This window comes from Aulostomus chinensis, chromosome 3 (genome assembly GCF_037954235.1).
Source record: "Aulostomus chinensis isolate RoL2024-O1b breed Wild chromosome 3, RoL_Achi_v1.0, whole genome shotgun sequence".
Taxonomy (NCBI): Eukaryota; Metazoa; Chordata; class Actinopteri; order Syngnathiformes; family Aulostomidae; genus Aulostomus; species Aulostomus chinensis.
Window position 1 is genome coordinate 15,829,705 of NC_141322.1, and position 22,116 is coordinate 15,851,820.

The 22,116-nt window shown below is 43.7% G+C and overlaps 1 protein-coding gene across 2 annotated transcripts in view; it reads right to left on the minus strand.

The window, feature by feature from the left end:
- The window catches only part of foxp4 (forkhead box P4), a 146,185-nt gene that overhangs the window by 79,931 nt on the left and 44,138 nt on the right, over window positions 1-22,116 (minus strand). The window contains exon 1 of one of the 2 annotated variants that reach the window (XM_086198950.1): window positions 17,029-17,595. The exons of the other annotated variant lie outside the window; for it this stretch is intronic. The gene's annotated coding sequence lies outside the window, so the exon portion shown is untranslated. Of the gene's footprint in view, window positions 1-17,028; window positions 17,596-22,116 lie in introns of those variants that run through there. 2 annotated transcript variants of the gene reach the window in all.

Sequence of the window (22,116 nt, forward strand, 5' to 3'; positions counted from 1 at the left end):
TCCTTTAACTGGTCACTTCTTCCACTGTTTAATGCAAACAGATGAGGCCTACTCTCGCACTTTTTCCAAATCCTTTCTTTTTAACGGTGGCTTCTTGGCCTCAGCAGTAACGTCAGCACAGCGTCTATTAAAACCGCATGTGGCTCAGCCTGCACACGGACACACATACACACACACGCACACGCACACACACACACGCACACACACACATACACAGAGCACTTGATGAATGCTTTTTGTGAACTTTTAACCTCTCTCCATGTAGTGACATTTGGGGCAAAAAGGTTACGGTTTGCCTAATATTTTTATACCACTACCCAACAGATGTTAGGATAAAAGATCTAATCAGAGGCAGGAATCAGTGACTGCTGCTTTTAGATTCCATCTATCTGCTGCAACTGACTAGTGCTGCAGAGATAATCTCAATCAGCCAATAATCCATCTAGCCAAAGGTAGGCTCCAAGATCCCCTCTGTAATAATCGGACGCTAATTCATCTGCTTTTCAATAAGCACGTTGCGGCCTGTTTCAATTAAATACACATACAGCATATGGACAATGCTGTAGCTCTAGCAATAGCTTTTAATATGCAGAGATAGCCATCAGGAAGATGTTACACTGATTGTAGCAGCCCACCCACATAAACACATGTAAAGTAAGACACGCACACATAGGCACACTGGCACGATATAAAAAAACACACGCTGTCACATGCTGATGTGTATCTGGACAAGTCAAACTGTGATAAAGTCACTCTACAACTACAGCAATCGATGGAAGTAATTTATTTACCTCACCAGGCAATTTCTGCTCTGTCTTCAGAGAGGAGAGAGGAAAGAAGAGAGAAAGACAGAGGCAGATTTGGCAAGCATGTGTGAGTGGTGTGTAAATTAATCTAGCAGCAGCGAGAGCCAGAGCCATGTATAAGTCCATAAAACAAGAGGAGGTTAAACCAGCATGCGCGCGCGCGCACACACACACACACACACACACACACACACACACACACACAGGCACACACACGCACACACACAACAGGCAAAGGTCCAACACCAAAACCACTTCTTCCAGAGACAGAAGAGACGTGAAACGTCATCTCGGTTCCATTAATGTGATGTGCTATCCCTGGATGCTACTAAAAAGAGGAAAAAAGAACAGTTAATAGTTCTTTCTTCCTCCTCTTTCTTTCTTTCTTTCTTTCTTCCTTCCTTCCTTTCTTTCTTTCTCTTTCCATTCAAAAGCAACACATACTGGAGTGAGGCTTGTCCACGGCCCTTAACTTTAACTCAATGAAATAAAAGGCACTTAACTAAGGCTCAGTGGTCGATACAAACACTGCTGCTGGCTGGTGCTCTCTCTCTCTCTCTCTCTCTCTCTCTCTCTCTCTCTCTCTCTCTCACACACACACACACACACACACACACACTTATCCAACCTCCTCAGATGCTCATGCATATGCATGTTCATTGTGATTTATGCATCCTGGCGGGGGTGTGAGCCTATCTGAGAGCAAGGCCAACACACAGGTCAGCTCATTTGTAAATCAGTTGCCTATTTATGGATGTGTATGTGTGAGTGTTTGTGTGTTCATCTGTCGATGTTTATGTCTCTAAATCTGTGTGTCCGCGTGTACGGCTCCAGGTTTCTGTTACAAACAGACACACGATCACTTTAGTGACTTTATTCATTAAATTTATGGCAATCTTTTAAGATTCTGCTTTTGGTGTGTGTAAATCACACGAGTTAAACACTATGGGCCTGTGTGTGTGTGTGTGTGTGTGTGTGTGTGTGTGTGTGTGTGTGTATGTGTATGTGCGTATGTGTGCGCGCGCGCGCATGAGTGTGCGTGTGTGTGCGCTGACCCACTACTTCTGCTGACCAACTCTCTGACCCGGCACTTTGATGAAGGACGTCACTCAACTTTCCGACCTCTCTTATTATTCCCAGAGAAAGTTGGGGAAAAGCCTATCAAAAAAATGACCTTCCTATCACGTTCTCCTGTCCCGCAGGACCAAACCACTGGATTATGGGTAAACACGAGGTGTCAAGGTTTAAATGTACATTCATGTGCAGAATAATCTAAGAACATGGCTGTCTTTATACACAAAGTAAAAAAAAAGAAAGAAAGAAAGAAAAAAGTGTGCACTCTCCTTTGTGGAAATTCAGTGGTGTTGCTCCACCTCCTCCTACTACCTCTGAACAACAGATTTGGGCTAATAGGGCAGCTGCTTGTCCCCCTCCCCTAAAACCCTGCTATGCAACCCCCCCCCCCCCCCCCCCCGCAATCCTTCCACCCCATCTCCCTTCCCAAAAAAAGCCCAGGAGGAAGCCTGTTGTTTTTAACTTGTTTTTGATGCAGCTGTCACTGGAAAAAAGTTTGTGGAAAGCTCAGGAAATTGTTGCATTTAATTTCTCTACTCTGCAGCAAATTTATGATTATCAAAGTAACAAAATACTGTCTTTTAACTAAACTTCTTTTTTATTTTTGTTTTCCTACATTATCACACAAGCAGTTACATCCAAGAAATAAACCCTGGCCACGGCGTTGTGTCATCGCTTACCATAGGCACCAGTTTCAAGTGATGAGGCCAGTTCTGATTCTTCCTGAACGTTACTGTTCTCTTTTCTTCTTAGTTGGAATGCAAGAGCGAGACCACCAGCCACATCGGTATCTCGGTCATCATTATGTACAGAAGATTGTTTACTGGTATGCAAATACTGTATTCCACTAAAGTGAAGTACTGTATTTTTGAGTTCATCACATTTTTTTTTAACTCTTTCTCGCTGCCTTTTCTAGCTGAGAGTAGGTTCAGGGTAGGAAGTGAAATCTGGATGGTAGAAGAAGAAGTACAACTTGGTTCCGTTTGTTAAGGCGACGGTTTCGTTTGAGGAAGCATCGTCATAAAATCCAGTTCAAAAATATACAAATGAAAAGACAAAAAAAAAAAGAAGAAAAGAACAAATGCCTCAATGAACAGAAACTTAAAAGTGGAAATATTGCAAGCGATTGCAACATACACAGACTTACAAAAAAAAAAAATGCCTCAAACACAAACAATCAATCTCATGTGGCATGTGTAACTGAGCTCACAGAGATGCTCAGCACTGCCTGTGAAGGAGCGACGTATGAGACAGCGGTGTCTGACTTCCGGGGGCCTTTATTTCTGTGACGCTGTTTGTTTGGGTGCTCGTGAGTGGAGCCAAACTGTAAGCCATATGCCACTCTCCCTCGCCAAAACAACAAAAACACACACGCGCGCACACACAAACATCCACATGCATCCCCTCATAAACACGCTTACACGCAGGCTTCCCTGTTAAAAAAAAAAAAAGCCCCTCCACTTCATTAGGAAAGTAAACACAAGTGCTGTCTGAAGTGGCTAATTAGAGACTAATTACTCCCTGCTCGTTACTAATGCAAATTAGATTACGCTGCTTAACTTCCTCGTGTCCACAACGCTGCTGTTAATTGAGGCCTTTTGAAATTAAATTACCCGCTAATTAGCATATCAAAACCATTAATTCAGAGCAAGGAGGGAAGAAAAAAAAAACAACAACAAATGCCAAGTTTTCCTAATGAGGTTTGCTAATTGAATATGTACGCTTAATCCGGGGGTTTTGTGCCAGGAATACCTATTCAGCTGATCAGCATGCACACGCATGTGTGAAACAGCACGCATCATAAAGGCAGCCTATAATTAAAGGAACCGTTCCAAACTCTTTGTCAATACTTGACTCTGAGCGCGCGACTCCACTGATGTTCGGCGTGCAGGGAGGGGAGGATGAGGGAAGTGTGAGAGGGGATGGATATTCATCTCATGCGAGGCAAAAGAGGGAAAGTGAGAGACAGAGAGCAAGAGCTGACTGTATGTGTGTGTGAGTGTGTGTGTGTTGTAGTGGTATGTGATCAGGGTTAACGTTTGTCCAGGCTATAAGCCTTCTTTGAACTAAAGAACTCGGTCTCTCTGCAGCTCTCATAAAGTCCCCGACCCCCTGCCAGCACTTTCTCTGCAACCCCCCCACCCCACCTCCTTCAACTGGCCCTCTTCACCTCCACTACAATACCTGTCCAATTAGAGAAATACACACACACACACACACCAGCATATACACACATACATTTATGGCCACTAGCAGGTGAACAGGCCAATCTTTCCTTCAATCAAAGCTGACACCCCCCCCCCCCCCACACACACACACACACACACACACACAGTCTCCTTTTGCTGAATAGATGATTATAAACTTTGTGGATTAGAAACGGTGAGCATATTCACGGCCGGACCTACCTGCTTCTGAATAAGCAAGGAGACACACAGAGAAGCCAGGAGCTATTAGCTACTTTAATTTGCTGACGGAATAAAAGAATCCTACATCTAAAGATCCATCTCAGCTTTGCATGTAAAACCAGCAGAAATAATGTCATTCTGAACAACTCCTCTCTCCCCTCCCTAAATATCTCTCCAATCAGGGAGCGTGAAAAGCCCCATTCAGGTTAGCTCTTATAAAAGTTTCATCTTATTACACTTTCTAACTTCTCATCTCATTATCCTTTAAAGGCATACAGAAAAAAATGGTAAAATTGAGAGGTAGCCATACAAAAAAATTAAATAACCATGATAATTAGATGTAAAGATATTATAATTCTTTTAACAAGATGCATAGAAACCGCTGCTTGACAATATTTGCCCTAATTGCTACAATTATCATATTAACCAGTTACCATTTGAGTAAGTTGATTAAAAAATTGAATATTCGTCTATTTCTTTTAGGAGTTTCTTAATCAAAATCTAACATCCTTGAAAAATTAATTTGAAGCCGTTTCTTATCAGTTAATTAAATCGGGTTGGAAGTCATTTTTTTTCTGCGCGGCATGATTAGAACGGTTCTGTTCTCCTCTGTTCAGACACCATGACGTGAGAGGGGGAACTTTTCACTGTCTCATCAAACATTCACAACCACAAGAATAGGACTTCTTTGAAGGGCCCGCTGCCTTCTTTTTTTTCCCTCTCCTTCCAAACCTCTGCCTTTCTGATAAATTGTGCTATACCCAATAGATCTTTCTTTCTCGTTAACACATTCTCATTAACGGACAGAGAAAGCAAAAGAAGAGGGGAGGGGAAGAAGAGAAAGAGGGGCGGGGGTGGGGGGGGGTTGGCAGAGCAGAAAGGGGAGTGAAGGGGGGGGTTGAAGGGTGAAACAAGAGGTGAAAATAACAGAGCAGGACGAAAAAATAAATGGTAGCGATAAAGTCTAAAGAGCACGCTGATACCTTTATACATATATTTGAAATTTAATAAAAACACACACATACACACACACACACACTTGCAATGTTGCCAGGGTGACAGCCTTGGCCTGAGCTGAGACTAAACAATAATCCGAGAGCAAAAACAGGACCAGCCACTCCACTAAAAAACCACTTTGGTTTTGGTTTGGTTTTATATCATCTCTCTTTTTCCTGTAGCAGGTGGTGTTAAAATTGATTTCACTGATATAAAAATAGATCTCGCTCAGCTCCTCATATCCATTCACATTTGGTGCCTGGAAAAAAAAAAAAACACAACGACACATCAGATGGGGGTGACTTTTCCTAAGAAAACTAGTTTTCTATTTCTGGGAGAATACTAATTATAAAGCTCTGCCCCCTGGGAAAGAAAAGCCCCCTCTTGAAGGAGGGAGAGAGAGAGAGAGAGAGAAAGAGAGAGAGAGAGAGAGACAGAGAGACAGACAGAGAAAGCCCCCTCTTGAAGGAGGGACTGAGAGAGGGAGAGAGGGAGAGAGAGTCCATTCAGCAGTGGCATCAGTGGAGAATATAAGTTTGTGTCTCTCTACTTCAGCGAGCAGCAGAGCAGAACCGAACAGATACAGAGCGCTCCACTCATCTGTCCATCCCCGCCTCCTCAGGGACGTCAGGAAGAATTGGAGGAGGAGGGGTGGAGGGCGATGGGGGGTATTAAAAGGAGAATCAGTGAGGATACCGAGCAGTATGGTGAATCTCTGTGATTGGATAATGAATTGAATGATTATTAGAACCCAGCTAGTGAAGACTTCAAGATGTCATCAGCCAATCAACACGCCTCTTCATCAACCAATGATGGTGGTGGTGGTGGTGGTGGTGGAGGGGATCTGCTTCCATCTGCCCATATTTCTCTCTCTCTCTCTTTCTCTCTCTCTTTCATGGCAACACATCATCCTGTCTTTGCTACAGCTGCCCTCATCTTTCTCTATGGGAGACAGAGAATTCTCAAAGCCACAATTACCGAGCAGAACTATCAATTTCCCCGACAATTAACCCTGTGGGTGGAGAGGGGACAGGGGAGAGGAAGAGGAGTGGAGAAGCAGGATGAGGGATTCAAATTTGGGGGATAAAAAGGGACAACCTGCTCTCCCCCCCCCCGCCCCCATCCCACATTCTACCGTCTGGGTTGTAGTCATGTGCTCCGGGGCTGAGGAGGTAGAGAATTACACCTCTGCTGGATGAACTTGACCCCTACACTGGAGGTCAGACTAGTTACAGTACAGCAAAGGCCCCGTATCCTCATTACCAGCAAATAGGCCTCACCACCGTTCCACTAATGCAGACTGTATATTAATAACTAGCGCACAAACCACAGCGGAGAGATGTGGAAGGCTATCCACCGCAAGCCAGAAAAATAGACGGGGAGGGAGAACAGCAAAGGAGGAAGACGGAAGGAGAGAGAGAGTAAAAGGATGGAGAGGAGGGGGCGTGAGCCAGGAGGAGTTATGTTTCTTAGATCAGCAACTAAAGGTCTGCGCCTCATAATAACAGACAAATGTGGCAGCACGCCTGCTCTTTGTGCTTTTGCTCCCTTCGTCTCCTCCTTTTTTAAATTTTTTTGCAATCTCACTTACTTCCCCACCTCCTCCTCTTGCAGCTACCCGCTCTCTGAGTGAACTCCTGGGGGAGCTGCTCAAACAAAAACCATAGCCCTCAGCAAAGTTTTGCAGGCAAACTTTTCACAAAACCCCCAGAAGCTGTTCTCCTGGCTGACATCACGAAGCATGCCTGAGATTCATTGCCACTCACCCTCCCTTCTGTCCTCTTTTTTTTTGTACTTAGGTCATTTGTTCCTCCCTCGGTCTCCTCCCTGGTTTATGCTGACTATTTTTCGAGGCTGATGCACTGTTCCTAACTGACCTTTAGACAATGGAAACCTGCAGCAGCAGAAGTTGGAGATTAGAGCTACAGGTTGCACGCGGAAGGGCTGACCTTCACTGGACAAAATGTGCATTGTGGTGTCTGCAAATCTAACAGCAGATAACCGTCTTTCAACCTAGTAAGAAATGCAGTTAATCATTAAAAAAACACAGCTGTTATCTGTTATCCGTGTAACTTTTATTATTTCAGAAGAAAACCTCATAATAGCACAAAGCAGATATTTTATTTCATTCCCTGTTAGATTCCCCTTCTTTTTCCTTTTTTGTTTTTTTTGGGCTCAAGTTATTTTTGCACCGTGTGGCACAATCTAATTTAACTCAAGGACAACAAGGCTCCCTGACAAAAAACATCACATTCACATCTCACATCAATCACAAGGATGAATAAAATCCATCCACATAATTCGAGTTTTGTCGCATTTCATAAAATTGTTTGAGAGTGTAAAACCGCACGAGTTGATAAGTTTACAAGTCAGAAAAAAAGAAAAGAGAAAATGTGTAAATGGTTCTACAGTATCAATTCAGCGGGATCTTCAGCAGGCCACCCTCTCGTACATGAATTATACCTCCACAGCTCTGGAGGTCAAACAAGTTGCTATCCGGCACAGGCCTCCTCTTCTCATTACTAGCGTAGCTGCTGCTCCACTAACACACACCGTATGTTAATAACAATCGCTTAAACCAAAGCGAAGAGCTGTCGAACACTAGCGCGGTGAACGAGGGAGAGACAGAGAGACAGAGAGAAATAACTGGCCCTCTCATTTAAAGAGAGTAAAAAATTTACTCAGATATAAAAAGAAAAAAGGTTTCAAATGAGTGAAAGAGCCTGAAATTTCTGCTTTGTTCAACAAAAAAAAAAATCTTTTTACCATGCACTTGCGCAGCTATCAATTGTTTGAGTCTGGACATACAGAATAAATCATTGCTATTGAAAGAGGGTCTGAGGAGAGGGAGCAAGTGTTGGAAGTAAACTGTGATGACAGCGAAGATGTAATGAAGAGGCTGAGGGAACACAGGGCTGTGATAATTAGAGACAACAGCCATGGCAGGGTGATGAGGAAGAGGAGCGGAGAGAGAGAGGGAGGGAGAGAGAGAGAGAGAGAGAGGGAGAGAGAGAGAGGGAGAGAGAGAGAGAGAGGGAGAGAGAGAGAGAGGGAGAGAGAGAGAGAGAGAGAGAGAGGGAGAGAGGGAGCACAGACGGGGCAAAGAACACTTTCTGAGCCACCGTTGCTCAGAATTAATGGCAGGTGTGTGTGTGTGCGCGCGTGCGCAAGTATGTGTCATTAGGTTTACATTTGACTCAAAGAACGGTGTTAGAAAAAAAAAACCCACAAAAGCGCCGCAGACGGAGCTGTAGCATGTTGAAAAATGCCCAAAATTTTCTTTTTTAATTTTTGCATTTCCACGTAGGACAGAGAGAGAGCATCTAGATTGGACTGGGCGCAACATGAATTTGTTTTTTCTCTTTTAATAAAAGACAAAATGACACAAATGAAATGTTAAAAAAATATAAAAGAGTCTCTTTTAAAGTGGTGAATAACATGTTTTAAAAAAATGGCAGATGCTAAAATAAATATTAAACTTTACTTGACACAAAAGCTGCTAAAATATTTGAGCAGCATCACATCATGTCACAAAAATTTGAAAATTCATTCACTCCTCGTCCTCCCTTTTTTGTTTTTCAGCAACCCCACCCCCCCATCCCAACCCCCCTTCACCACCAGCATTCTGCCAGCAAACATCTAACACTGCTTCAAAGGCCAACAGTCCACAATGCAAACACACACGTACACACTCTGTCCTCCCTCTCCTCGGGAACATGAGAGCTGGCTCTAATTCACAGGCTGGTAAAGCTGTGGTGGACAGCAATCTTGATCTGGCAGGATTAGGCTACTTTTATTTCCCCGAGAGCCATGGGGAAGAGTCGGAGGAGAGGTGGAGGGAGGGAGGGAGGGAGGTGTGTCGGGGCGGCGGGGGCTCAAATCCCTCTACAAATGTCAGACAACGACCGGTGACCAAGAACGGCGGAGATACACACTTATACATGAGCACGCACATAAACAGCCCTGAAAGTGCCACCCAGAAAAAAGAGACAACCCCCCCCCCTCCATCTCATCACTCTGAGGAAGAAGGGATGCAGGGGCAAGAATGGAGCAAGGCAGAGAAGGGGGGGCAAAAGAGGGAGGGAGTGAGGAGGGGATTACACAATTATTCAGATAACAGCTGGGAATAATCTAGTGGCAGATGTCTCTCGGTCAACAATGCCCACCACACACACACAGACGCGCATGTGTGTGTGTGTGTGTGTGTGTGTATGTATAACAAAGTTTCAATGCCCAGCAAACAGCCAGCAAGTGAAAAAAAATCCCAGCCACTGATGCACCACCCCTCTACAACTGTGTCCTTAAAAAAAACTCTTATGCACATGAAACCGACTCTAAAAATAATATCACAGTCTTGTTTTCCTCTGAATTATGAAAAAATATACACAAGTTGGGAAACTGATGACCTGTTTGCTTTTCTTCTACGACAGCCGTCTGAAAAACAGAACCTAAAACCTGAGGAATTCTGTCCGAGGCGGAGAGAGGTGGAGGGTCACCCAATGATTGACAGTTAATTGTAGTTGGATGCGTGTGCATACACACACACACAGAGCGACAGCATCCCTCTCATCTGTGAACAATCTCCAAGACTCCAGATAGTGGCTCTAGCAGCCACCCCCACCACCACCACCACCCCACAGAAAGACCACTATAGAAGCCATAAAGTCTGCACCCCACTGGGCCGGGCCTGCACGGTTCCTTCACCTTGAGCAACATGGCGGCGGAGCAGAGAAGAAGAGTTGAGGCTACCAGATCTAATTTTTTTTAGATGAGAAATAATAATATGCTCAGTTTCTTAAATCTACAAGCAGAGTTTTGGAAAACTAAACTCCCGAGCTCTTCTCCTTTTAGCAGAAACTAATCTTCATGTGAGGTTACGCGCAGCAGAGGAGGAAGGAAGGGCGGTCCAGGCAAGCGTTGAAAGCTCTGTCAATCCGTCAACCCGGGCAGCCTATTGTGCTTTGGTTTAACACTGGTTAACAGCTCGTCCTGTCAGGGGGATGGATCATCCCGCGGCGCCTCACATGCTAATAGCTTAAGTAGGCATCCCATGTCCCCCGGAACTAATACCACAAACACTAATACCATAAAAGAGCAGGGAACGCCAACGCTCCAGCCTCACGTTCTCCTGCGTTAGCCAACATCCAGATACTTTACGGATTAGGAAACATAATGAGATGCATTTAAATGGTTATTACTTCCACACGTTCACGATGGCGGCGGTGGCGAACGGGGACAAGGAGGGAACTGCATTGTTAACTTCTTATCGTATTTTGCGATGTTCAGTCATCGCTTGTTGTAGTAAAAATATTTTGATGATTTTAAACTGTAAGTGCAAGCAGTAAGATGAAGAGAAATCGATGAAATCTCATGAAATTAAAGAGGACAGGAAAAAATATACGTTTACATTACCAAAGGTGTAGAAGTGTTTTTTTTTGGGGGGGGGGGGGACATGACATATATGTATTAAATAGAGTTGAAGCTAACTTCATAAATGTGGCTGTCAATCATTTCCCTGAGTCTCAAGTGTTTTATCGAACCCCTCACTCGTCCAGTCTGCAGTTTTTACTGGCGCAGCACTATGAACAAATGAGCACTCTGACGCATCTCTGCAGTCAGATGGTTTCTGAAATGTGCAAACTGTGCGCGGGGGCCTGTGTGTGTGTGTGTGTGTGTGTGTGTGTGTGTGTGTGTGTGTGTGTGTATGAGTGTGTGTATCCATGACGTTGTGAGCCTTGTGCTTCACAGCTGTCACCTACCCTTCACAGCCATCCTTTCAATACACATTAAAGCAGCGCTGCAGAAAGTTTAGTCACATTGTTGTTCTGAGCGAAGCTTTCCACTGATCTGCTCCCTCGGTTCTCCGCTCGATTGACGGCTGCCCTGTCAGATTGTCGCAGCGCTTTAGAAAACACCAACGGCTCTCTGATGAAGCGCTTACAAAAGGTCATAAGGGTGGAGGCGATGGAGAGAGGAGGGGAGTCGACTACTGAGAGAGAGGGAGGCAGGGGAAAGGAGAAGGAGACGGACAGAGTGAAGGAAAATCCATAACACAAATACAGCTGTCAGAAGTAATGCAGAGTTAGCGGGGGACGCGACGACCAATGAGAGCCTTTCCATGAAGATGCTCGGTTTAGACTGCAGCCTGTATCAAGGAAGTGGACACAGAGTTCTAGATGCAGACCGCTGATGCCTTGCTTTGGGGTTTCAGGTTTTTTTTGGAACTGGAGACGATAAGAGACGGGGCATCTCTTAGAGTGTTAGCGACTTGTCAATCACAAGCTAACCATGCCCTGAAGCTACCTGATTAATCGTCTATTCCACTCTAAATGGAGCCATTACTATCAAAATGACCATCTTGCTACATTCCAGCTATAAATTCAAGTGAGAACTAAGGTCACATGCTTGTAGACTTTTACACAAACCCCCTGCTGGCCATTGGAGAGACTGCAGGTCTGAAATCAGCTTCACTTTTCAGACGCAGAAGCCACGTCCTCTTCTCTGACACAGCGGACGGTCTAAACGTCCCTCCCAGCTCTCGGGTACTGTTCCAGGACCTCTAACCGTCTCGTGCGCTCTATCTGACTGTGCCACTGACCTCATGATCTTCTGTGGCTCTTCCTCTCTTGTCTGTAAAAGCTCCCACTGCCTTACTTCAGGATCTCCTCTCCCTCCTGACGAGACTCCACAGTGACAGCCCTCCCCGGCAGCTCCAGCCGTAGCCTCAGGTGCCAAACGCACTCTGGAGAGGCTGATCTAATGCTTCCTCAGCTATAATGACCCACGCCTAAAAAAAAAAAAACTAAAAAAAAACCCTTGGACTGTCTTTTCTCCCCTCTCACTCGTATGGACTATCTCTGTCTGTTCCTCACTTACTTCCCTTTCGCTGCTGCCCATAGGAAACAGTCCCTTCCGCTCGGAGCTGTTGGGTCACTCCTTCCCACATCCATCAGCTGTTAATGGACCGGTGCTCTCTGGAACTGCACAAATACCTCTATAAGCCCGTCTTCTTCAAAGCCATCACACGCAGGAATACACAATTAAGAAATGTCTCATCTGAAACATATGTTAAAGACCACCGACCAAGCGCCGCATCAGCAGAAATGATCGCCTTATCGATCAGAGAGAGAAAATTTTGTACATTTTTGAGCACAAAGTTGCAGCCGCGAGTGAGATGGCTTGACACCACACACACACACACACACACACACACACACACACACACACACACAAACACAGATACACACACACGCGCGCGCTCCGATGGGTCTTTCACGGTCACAAAAGGCAAAAGAAAAGGCAACAAAAGACAACATGCTCGGCTCTTTCTTTCTCTCTCTCCCTCTCTCTCTCTCTCACACACACACACACACACAGGTGGTCAACCTATTTAAGACCCCTGAAGGCATCTTCCCATTTTTCCCTCCACCTTCGCTTGCTCTCCCGCGACTTTACAGTACGACACTGCCTTCTGACCCCTCATAAAAACACATCTCATCTTTGAAAAATGTGTGGGATTTATTACACGCAAGCACGCGCGCACACACACACACACATACACACACACAAGTATTCAAGCCCCAAACTTCTCCTAAATAACAGGTTCAATTAGAACCACATGTATAATCAGGCCTCAGTCTAAAGCAATGTGGCGGCAGTTTCACTGCGCAGTCAATCACTCCGATACACAACCAGAACATCACCCCCACCACCACAACTACTTCCTCTAATTTATTCATTTGTCTATTCCATTTCATTCATATTTTTTTAATCCTTAACAGGAATTAAATTGAATCTCGTAGATTTGAATTTCCCTTCAATTTACATTTACTGAAAAAGGAGTTTTATTCTGTCAAATTTCAAGATTCACCTCACTTAAATTGTGTTTTAATTACACAATTCTTTCACCACCCAGAATATCTTCTTTTTTTCTTTTTTTTTTCTTTTAAGCCACATGGCGCACTCACGCCCCGCAATAGGACCAACACTTGAAAAGATTCCATTTAAAAACACACTCCCTGCTCCACCGAAACAGCTTTTTTTTATTTAATTTTTTGCTTTTCTCAAACCCCATCTAAAGGATATTGAAAATTTAACCATTTCAGCTTTGAAGCAGCTAATGCACTAAGTGCGGAAATCGAAGTAAATCCGTGAGTATCTATCGCAGGTCAAACCCTACATGTATAGCAGTGTCATATATGGGTGCTCTTCAACATCACTTTGGAGCCAAAAGCCCACTCAGACTTGTGGGTTTGGGATAACAGGAGGGTTTTAATGAAGAGAGCGCCAGAGATGGAGAGACGGACAGGCGAGCCATCAACGCTACCGACGCACAGGACATTTAAAAACTTCAAATATTTTCCATTTTCACTCAAGCAGGACAGGTGAATTGAGGAAAAAAGAAAAAAGGAAAAAAAAAAAAGCACTCTCGCGCACTCGGATATATACACTCATCCACACATACATTCACAAACGTTCACGCTGGAGGTGAGGACTCTCTGAGTGAGATTATGGACCAACACAATCACGCTGGTGGCTTTTAATCCAGTTGAAGGGTTTTTGTGTGTGTGTGTGTGTGTGTGTGTGTTTTAAAGTGCATGAGATTCACAGCCATTATTGCCTGACGGTCTGGTTCCAGTCACACCCCGACACACGCTCACACACACACACACACACACACACACACACACACACACACACACACACACACAGAGGACTGAGCTGAAAATCATCATTTATGTCAGAAAACACATCACAGAAACAATCGGTGGAGTGTCTGAAAGCGATAAAAGTCCTTCTCAGCAGTACATGAATGACTCAAACAATGAAAGAAAAACAGGACATGGAAAAGACGCAGCTGTCGGGGGGGGAGCAAAGAAGGGAAAGTGTTGAAGCAACTTGGATGAAAAAAGAAAGGTGTCAATGCTGAGGCAGAGAGACAGAGAGAGACAGACAGAGAGAGAGAGAAAGAGACAGAGAGAGAGAGAGAGAGACAGAGACGTGGACGCACAATAGCCGACAGAGAAGAGAAAGTCAATCTGTCTCTGACACTTGTGGTTTCCTGCACACGTACAAGGTTTTTCCCTCCAAAATAACTACTTCTGCCTCTAAAATACTCTTTAGTTGTTCATTTCCTATTTTATTTTCATTAAAAACAACTGTCACTAACAACCTAACTTATTAAGCAGTACATAGAATTTGTAAATGCTTGAGGTTCTTCTGTAGTAAAAAGCAAGCATTTTCATTCGTATGCCTCGGAATGTGTCTTGCTGTTTTCTGAGTCGTTTCTTTTTAGGAAGTGAATATCAATGAAGCCATTTTAACTCCAATAAAAATGAAAATAACTCAAATGAGAAGTCTTCAGTTATCTAACAGGGGATCTTATTCTTCAATGCAAGCAGCTGAAATGAGATGCAACAGTAAGAATCAGAATTAGAAAAAGGAAGTGGATTATTTTTTAGAGGTTTCGGTGACACCATTCCGGCCCATTGAGCATATAAATAAGTGTAAAACAGGCCTATTTTGTATTTTTTTTTATTGGATTTAGATTCGATTCCAGCTGGACGTCAGCATCATGGTCCATACTCGGTCATTTATATCAGGGATTACATGATGATTTTATTAATTTCGGATTCTTTCACCATATGCCAGTGATGCCTGTGTAAATGCATCACTTGACATCAACACTTGGCTTTTTATGACTTCATGTCACCGGTAATTTTTTTTTTTTAAATACCATTTAATTCTACATTTCCATCACGGTTTCCCAACCAACGGCACCACCGTCGTACCTGCGCCTGTCTGACACCGCAAACGTGACAAGGTCATAAAACGTGATGAAGAGCTTTTTCATTCCCGCAGCATCTTCTATTAAAGTGCAATTAAAAGTGTGTCATCGCGTCGCGCAAATGCCAGCGCAGAGGACGGAGGAAACACAACAGGAGAGAGAGAGAGAGAGAGAGAGAGAGAGAGAGAGAGAGAGAGAGAGAGAGAGAGAGAGAGAGAGAGAGAGCACAGTAAATAAAATTAATTATGCCAAATGCCCCGGCGCCCATCAATCAAGGACCAATAATGCCCGTGTCAGCCTGTGCACCGACACGGCCTGTATGCTTTTCTCTCAATGACAGACAGACAACTAACAGCAATTAATTGTCATTTCATCTCTTCCACCCTTTTTTTTGTCTCTATTTTTTGACTGCAACTTTCCATCACGAGTCCATCTGACACCCGAGAATGTGCCAGATGAGATTTGATTATGGAAGTTTTATCGAGGAGGAGGAGGAGGAGGAGGAGGAGGAAGGGGAGGAGGACGAGGAGAGGGGGTGTTTTTTGGAACAATTAAGTTGTTGTTGTTATATAAAAACAGGTTATTGCGCAAAGAAAATGCAATCTATTGATTTCATTCAAACATGCTATTTTCTAAAAATGACAGTTTTTATTTAGTGGCTGAACTTTTTTTTGGGGGGGGGGGATTAGTGGTTAAAAACAAAAAGGAAGAAATAGAACTTGAATCCCTTACAATTTTTATTTTCTTTTTTTTAACACTCTTGTATTACAGGCCTAAACGTGTAGGATTGACGTTATATTTGCTTTTTTAGCGTTCAGTCAAAAACAGAGCTGAATACACAGCAGAGTGGTGACGCCACCGTTTTAATATTACCAATTAATAAAGAACTTAACGTGGGCACAGAACTTTCCTCCGCGTCCTGCTGGTCTGCTCGGATTGAATCCGGTAAAAGAAAAATACAACATCAAAACTCGGCGAGGTCACACAACGCGGTTCAAATTTCAAAAAGTCAAAATGCTTTGAAAAGAAGGTATTGTTCCCTGACCTATTGACTTTGTCCAAAAAAGAAAGCTTTTTTCTCTCTCCTTTAAGACAGAGGCTGCATTATCATGAGTGAGGGCTGGAGGAGAAATCCACCTTCCGAGCTTCTTTTTTTTTTTTTTTTTTTTTTTTTACAAAAACGTTTAAAAAGGTGAGAGGTAAACTAAATTAAATTCAAGAGGATGACGAATAAATTCAACGATTAAGCTGTAATATTAATCACCACAATTTATCACCAAAATCCCGCGAACAGAAGTTTCTTTGCTCCGTCATTTTACTACGTCTTGATCTGCGAGGAAAAGTTTTGTGTGTGTGTGTGTGTGTGTGTGTGTGTGTGACTGTGTGTGTGTGTGTGGTATTGTTGTTGTTGTTGTTGTTGTTGTTGTTGTCGTCGGAACAACTTCGGACAATGACACTGTTAAATCATCCAAATCCGACACACAAGGCTGGATTACAGTCGAAACGCGCAACAGCGCAACATGAACGTAAAAAAAGGCGGATATAAAAATACACTTTCTGAAGCGTGTGTAAAATGCGTGAAACCAACCGAGAGAAACTTTGGTGCTGTGGTCGGATGAACCATGAAAAGAAGCGTTTTCAAACGTGTTTGGAGTTTGAAGAGTGAAAAGTTCGAATGAAACGTGGACGGAGGTTCGAGCGAGAGAAGGCCGGTGTACGAGGGAGACACGCTGATGCGATAACCCGCCGCGTTATTAGCGAGCACTTTGACAAACAAAGTGAAATGAGGCAAAAGTTCCATGTTCTAACAGACCGCTGCGTGTGTGCGTGCGTGTGCGTGTGTGTCAGACAGTTTCAATGGAAGCGCAGAAAGAGAAAGCAAGGAAAAGAAGCGAGGGAGAGGAGGAATTTTTTTAAAAAAAGGAGGAAACAAGAAAAGTGTAGATAATGCATCAACCTGTTCTCTTGTTCTCTGAAGAAGTCAACTTTCACGCCAGTGGTTGGACCATGTGGGCAGCCCCGCTTCTGCTCCTCAAACACCCCAGCGCGTCCACTCTCTCGCGGCGACAAAGAGGGGAGGGGAGGGGAGGGGGGACACAAACCGACGGGACGAAGAAAAAAAAAAAACCAAAAAAAAAAAACTTCAAATATATCAAGAAAGAAAGAGAAAGGAGAGAGACAGAGACAGAGAAATCTAGGATCTAAGAGCGCAGCACCATTACTTTCAGCGACAAATCGTGCTCGTTAGTCCTTTCCTTTTCCCTTTTGTGTGCGTCCTCTCCTCTCAGAGTGGCCCCTCTGGAGTGAAGTCAGAACAATGCTGCCGCTAAAACTCTGCCACTGTGCGCAAGTTGCCGCGGAGGAAGAGCGCGGCTTCTCCTCTTGTTTTGTTGCGTCTGCTTCCTTCGCTATCTCTTCAAGAGCATTATTCTCCACCGGTCCTCACTTTTTGGCATCCCGTCTGTTGCTTGCTCGCTCGCTGGGAATCAGGGTTGAATCACCGGGGCAGTGTGTGTGCGAGAGTGTGTGTGTTGCCGAGGGACAGTGGTGCTGCGCTACCGTAATGCCTCTAAAGCAGGTGCGCGTTTTCAAAGCGCTCATCACAATAGGGAAACAGCAGCGCTCTCTCTCTCTCTCTCTCTCTCGCTCTCCCTCGCTCTCTCTCTCCCTCCCTCTCTCTCTCTCTCTCTCTACCTCCCTCCCAGTGCGTGAGTGTGTGTGTGTGTGTGTGTGTATGTGTGTTTGTGTGTGTGTGAGGGGAAGGCACTGATCTTTTGACCTCTTTGCATCCCGGCTGAGTTGTGCCATTGTGGAGGGAGAGAGTAACAGATGTTAGCCTGCACTGGATTTGAGCTCAGAAAACCGTCAGAAACAAAAGCAGATTCACTAAAACACAACTAGATTTTGACAGGCGCACGTTGCTGTTCATGATCCACAGGGGCAAACAGTGGCATCCCTGCAGCACGCCATCAACTTTCCCACTCAAATTAGAATAGGATCAAAATTCAGATGCCGTTTTCTTTTTTTAATATCCCTCCCACTGCAAAACCTTATTGATTTGTCACTAAAAGATTTATGTCGATTTAGAAATGCTCCATTTCACAAATAAAAAGTCTAAAATGAGTTTAAGTGGGTGCACTCCTGTTATATGCTTTCCTTGCAAATAGACAGTTATATTGTGATTGGACAAATTTTACTGTCTGCCTACCTCACTATGTCCTTTATGTATTTTGGAAGCTTGACAGCTCTTCTCGCAGAGTTATTACCACCCTTTTCCTCCCTCACCACCACATTCATTTACTAATTGACAACATAATCACTGTTGAGATTACTGTCTCTGATGAAATTTGGAAATTACATCATACCTGTCGCAGAAAATGGAAAAAAAAAGTCAGAGGAAGAGGAAGGGGTAAAAAAAAAAAAAAAAAAAAAGGAAAAAAAGAGACAAGTGTACCATAACTCAAAGAGAGATCTTGGAATAATTTGGCTTTGGCCATTAAAAGGGATTTTGCCCTCCTACCTTTTCTCTATCTAAGCTTTTACCATTGGAAAATGATGGCGGTCCATCACAGCGGCACCCAACAATGGGCCACGACTGCAGTAAATCACTAGGTGTTCATTAGGCGATCAATACTACTCCAAGTAGGTGTGCGTCTGTGTGTGAGCGCGCACGGGGCAAACATAAATGTGTTTCCTTTCCCACCTCTGACTGACGCTAATGTCAGCCGCTTTTTTAAGGTGCACTTTTGATCTTCAAAAATAAACAACAAAAACACATTCGAGTTTTCAGGAAGTTTCTAAATGAGGGTCAGCAGAGATGTGGTACGGTTGCCAGGAGAGCTCAAAACACGGAAACTTAAAAAATAAATAAATAAAACACGCGAAGCGATAAAGCATCACATGCTTTCAGAAGACGCGCTCACGCAATAAATTACAGAAACACGCCGCAAATTCCATGACTCAAACGACGGAAGTGTTTCCAGAGGCCACTTAAAAGTGATGCGCACATCTGGACACACGTGTTTTCTTTTCTTTTCCTTTTTTTTCATTTTTGATATATACTTTTTTTTTTTTTTTGCTGCGGTTTGTTATGAGTCTGTTAAAGATTGACTCCCCCAGCTAGCAGGGAACGTTGCCACAAAATAGAATTCTAATAATATCAAAGCCGATGTTTTAATCTAACGTTTGAAGAATGTCTCAGGGACTGAGATGATCTCAAGCTTGTTCCTACGGTATAAGGTTGAAAGTTGAGTAAGAACAGAAAAAAGTTTAACTAGAATATTCTGATGCTGACGCTTTATTTTCTCACCAGCAGCTTTCGTAGGTGGTTTTTTTTTCTCCAGAAAATATGATCCCACCTGTAGGAAGAACATCCTGCGAATTCATCCAAAACTTCAAACTGAGACAGAACAATGCGTCTTACTTTCTTCTCATCTTAAACAAATTAAAAGTTTCCCAGTAAAAACATTACAAGAACATATTGTCTGAAAAAAAAAAAAACTCGGAACTTTTTTTTTTTAATAAGCTGGAAAATGAACTCAAAGTTGTTGGAATTTGGGTTTTTTTGGTTGTCTTTGCTTATTTAAACATTTTCACTACCAAAATACAGATGTGTTCATGACTTTTAAGCGCCCTCTGATATTTAACAGCGTGTTTCTGCTGCATGTGCGAGCGCCTGCCCGTGCTGACAAATCAATAGAGATATTTTCCTCATTCACATTTTCTCCATGTGGTTTGTTTTTTGTTTGTTTTTTTTTCCAACCGTGTTGATCTTCCATGGCTGCCATCGTATGGATCTCATTAAGCGCGGGCAAGTCATTGGATATTTAGAGCAACAAGCATCATCGTCTTTGACCTCACCTGAACCGGACTTTCGCACGCTCCTCCTTTTTATGGCGCCTCATGTAGTGACTTTGATATCGTTTCATGTCAGTGAGTGAGCGTCCCGGGATTTTTCAGTACAGGATACCAATAAATCCGTCAGGAGAATCCTGATTTGTCTGTTGTTGATTGTTTGTCAGGTGAAGCTGAGTCAGGTGAGCAAGGACACAAGTGTTTTGTCGCACCCTCACTTTTGTTCTGGGTGAGCGGAGAGAAACGCCGGTTCCCCCCGCCTCCCCCCGCCTCCCCCCGCCTCCCCCCCCCCCCCCCACACACACACACACACACACACAGTCATCTCCCACTCCCATTTAGGAAACCTTCTCCCCTCCTGTTAATCAGGGGGGAATAATTATCAAAGTGGACAGGTAATTAAATTAAAACATAAGTGGCTACATGAGCTGGGTTGGCTTTACTACAAGGTTTCCCCTGGCTTAATTAAAGAGAAATATGGGAGTGCTCACCCACAGTGTCACAGAGCTGGTAAAAATGAGGGGGAAAACTCTCCTGCCACCAACTTGAATAACTCTGTTCAACACACAGATGAGGTGATTTGGGCTTGCTTGTGTGTGTGTGTGTGTGTGTGTGTGCGCGCGCGTGTGTCTGTGTGTGTGTGTGTGCGGACATATGCGAGGAAAATTCTTCTTCTTCTTCTCCGTTCATTCCTGACTGAATCAGTTCCACAAGCTGCGTTGTTTGTTTGCGTATGAGAGCAAAAGCCTACGCGAGGGGTGAGTGAGGGAGAGCAGAATGTGTGCTAGACGCATTAACAAACTGTGAGCTTTAGCAGCCATCTGGGAGTAATGTTGTAAAAAATAAATAAATAAATAGAGCCAAGATAAAATGAAATAAAACATACTGCTGTTGATGTTTACAAATAACCCGCAGAAAGTCTCCCACAATGCTTCCAGAGTCAAACCCGAAGAGAGGCCTCAGATACTCCTATACAAATAAACAGACGGCGAGCGAGGGAATGCAGTTTAAATGATGCAAACATTCACAAACACATCTGTCTACACCCACTTTGGTGCATATATGAGTTTGCATGTTTGCAAATATAGTGGGAGGATAGCAAACATACACCATGCTGAACAGACATATTAAAAACACACACACACACACACACACACACACACACACACACACACACCAGCAGCGACGCCTCTGTTGTTCTACAAAGACGACCGTGTCTCATAAACAGCACTGTTCTATCTCCAGAGTCGGTGTATTACAATAATAAATGACAAAGTACCTGTGATCTGTGTGTGTGTGTTTGGGAGTGTGTGTCCTCACTCCAAGACATCTGCACGGTCTCTGAGCAACCCTGATCGCTGAGGGAATCACAGCCAATCACCACCTGCTTTCTATTAAGACACTCATAAACATGTTTACTGTCACAGCTGCTCCGCATCTCACACACACACACACACTCACTCACACACACACACACGCTCGCGCTGAAGTCAACAGACGTGCTAAGAAAATGTGTTTATCACTACTGTGTCCCTGTCTTGGCCTTTAAGTTGGAAGGGAATAATTAGGAGTGTTGGGCCAAGACAGTGGTGTGCATGTTAACAAGCTGTTCTTAAACACGCGCACGCACATGCACACACACGTGCTCGCACTCACACTTTCTCTGAGGATGAAGGGACACCCAGAGAGAGAGAGAACGAGACAGAAAGAGAGGATCTCATTCTGAGCCTCAAGGACTCACTTCATTTTTGAGCACTTGCCATGAAAAAATCCAGAGAAGAGTTTTGCACTCAACTGGTATGAAATAGAAAAAAGCAACAACAAAAAAACAAAAACAAAAAACAACAACAACAACCCAGAAACGAAGCTCCAAATCAACGAGAAAAAAAAAAGTCAGTGAGTGATAACCCTGGGGGGAAACAAGATTCTCCTGTTAAACGATTCCAAAAATCAAGTTTTTGCCATTTTTAAAGTAAACATTTCCATCTTCAAGCTGAAGAAACTTGGAGCTGGAGAGCATTCAGAGCAGGCGTCTGCTGAGGAGGTCTCAGATAGAGAAGGTAAATTAGTTCCATCATAGTCAGTTTAACCAAAAATGAGTCTTCAAGTTTACTGATCCAGAACATAATAACCTACCATTACACCTGGACCACAGATCCAGAATATGACAACTTCACAAAACCAAAATCTT